We start from the raw sequence: 2,765 nt of genomic DNA, 5'->3' as shown, positions 1-2,765 counted from the left end.
TAGGAACCAGTGCTTTCTGTTGGAGAGAAGACGGCCCTCCCAGTCATGTTTATACCCCCCCACGTACAATCCAGATGCCTTCCACAGCTGTGAGTTGGACTTGATTAAACGTGACACTTGATAGTTGAGGGATAGTGCTTAGCGGGCAGCTTGGGGTTCAGTCATCATGTTCTTGCTTTTCCTCTTAAGTCTACTCACTAAAGATTATGATGGTTCACTCTGGCCCAGGGAGTGAGCTAGTAACCGCTCTCCATTGCTGAACCGCCCATGGTACCATGAGGTTGAGATCATTTGTACTTTTCATGACGTAAAATCGTGATTTTGATTTGTTTTTATACTGTTTAGTGTAATTATCTGACATTTCATGGAAGTAATTTTGTGCATGTTTTAATGTTAGCTTCTGCTTTTCTATAAAGTTTCTGCTGAATGTTGTAGTGATATGTTTAAAGGATCCCATTTGTTTCAGTAGTAACCTGTGGCCAAAATAATGGCCTGCTAAGTTTGATCAGTCTCCATTGCTTTCATCCACCTCCCACCACCCCCTGCTGTGACCACAAGTTGCTTAAGGCCCCTATGTCCTAGCATCTTGGTTGATCTTCTGCTACCAACCTCCTATAATGTGTGATGTATAACTTTTTGTCTGAGCAGCTAGCATCTTGTGGCTAAAAGCTAGCTTCTGTCTGTTTGCTTTTAGTTCTTCTCCCTCTCCAGGTGATTCCTGTTGATCAGACACTGACCCATAACCATCATGGTTACATGCATCTTGTTTTAAATTCTAGCTTGACCAAGGACGATTCATTGATGGAATAGAGCTAAACGCCTGATATTTTAACTGTCTATGCACAACTACTACAAAGACTCATCAGCTCAGTTTGCTCCCCTTTTAGTTTTCTCCTTATAGTATTTTGTGGTTGAATATTACACATTGTTGAAGGATGCAGGATTCTTTCAGACTGCTAGCTGAGACTGGTCTGCTACTAAAGGAGGAGCCTCATGGAACATACTAAGACCCCCTATTGAGCATGCCCCCTTGTTTTCTTTCCCCATGGATCCACAGGGGCCAGTTTAGGAGAGTAATCGTATGCTTCAATCTCTACTCCACTAGGTGGCAGCAAAACAAGCTGTTTGCACCCTCTCCGAGTTTCATAAGAGAAAACTGGCCCTGCAGAGACTGAATCGAAGCAGCCTGTCTTCCATGAGGCCCACGGATGGCACCTTCAACTAGGAAATGCTAACAGATCGCATGCTGAAAACATGCTTAATTGCTATATGCTAACATGTTTTGTGTCTTGTTCATTGTGACAAACTTTATTTAAATTGTTTAAACACTGATATGATTGTGTTTTATATCTTATTGTTATGTGATTGATAAAATTGACCAAATATTCCTTTGAAATATTCCTCATGTTTGCTATTAGCTTTTGTCCAAAAAAACGTAGCTGAACCCTTTGCCATGAGGGTTCTGGACCAGTTCTCAATCCCTGTTGAATGATCACATATTAAGAATAAATTAGCTCAATGGTTTTGATTTCAGCTTTGAAAAGTAATATAAAAAAAATGTTTCTTTTTAAACCTCTTGAATTTGCATTGCTATGTGGTTTAAACACATTTCACTTGTTCTAAAATTGTTTAAAAGTTAATTTGAACTTTTTTCAAAATACGTTCTGATTCTCGAATATAAAATTCATACTGAATTCTGATGTGATTGCATCTCTTTATCTGTAATGGTTTTAGCCATTTTCATTTGTCTTTTACTTTATTATTATTATTTTATTTAATTTTTTGTACATGGTAGCTATGTAGTTTAGTTGAGTTTCACTAGCTTAACTAACAAATGTTTTTTTGAGACTTTTAATTGTTTTTTGTTAATAAATTCTTATATCTTCAATGGAAGTTGATGTCATTGTTTTTCATACATGTGCAATCATGCTTTCATCTGTTGTCCTAACACAAAGCCAGTTTAACTAATGTTCACAGAACAAGATATGACGATGCAGAAATTATTTGATCAGAATAGAAACTTTGAATAACAAAAAATATATATATATTGCACAACAGTATTATGGTGTCCAGTGGGAGATCATAATTAACTTGTAACGGCAAATTGGGTTTTATGAATTTCAACACATAAAGAAATGTCTGTTTATTTTATGTCCAAGAGAAAAGTATAGAATTGAATTTGTTATATGCAGCAGAACCTATTAAAATAAAGACTGGTAAGCTATTAGTTCAACAAATCAGTGTCCAGATCAATTAGAGATATGAACAGATAACTTCTGATCATATATTGATAAGTAATAAATGTGTTGTCAATCCTGCATTGATATATAAGACATTAAGAATATTCTAAATGTAACCTATTCTGAATGCTTACAGTCCATCTGTTAATTTAAAATTTTACTGTTGGGGGGAAAAAAAAACAAGACCCTTAAAATGTAGCATCCTGTAGAAATAACCCTTTCCTCTTTTTTAAAGTTTAGTGGCTGTAAAACATCAGATGCATTATGGTCCTTTGTTGTTCATAAAACAATGTGGTATTAACCTTGATGTAATGTTTGATGTAAATATATCCTCAACTCCAGGGAAAATAGCTACAGTACTGCTGTAGGTAAGAAGACCCATTCTAACTAAACTAAACCTTAGTCTGGTTTAAAAAAACAAACTTCTAAAACAAAAAGTCAAATTGTAGACTTGTTTCCTTTTTTTTTTCTTCAACCAGTTAAATTTCACAGTAAATTCCTATATGTATGTATATATATATATAT

Source organism: Cyprinodon variegatus, unplaced genomic scaffold (genome assembly GCF_000732505.1).
Source record: "Cyprinodon variegatus isolate N-32 unplaced genomic scaffold, C_variegatus-1.0 Scaffold86, whole genome shotgun sequence".
Classification (NCBI taxonomy): domain Eukaryota; kingdom Metazoa; phylum Chordata; class Actinopteri; order Cyprinodontiformes; family Cyprinodontidae; genus Cyprinodon; species Cyprinodon variegatus.
This window is presented reverse-complemented; position numbering follows the sequence as displayed.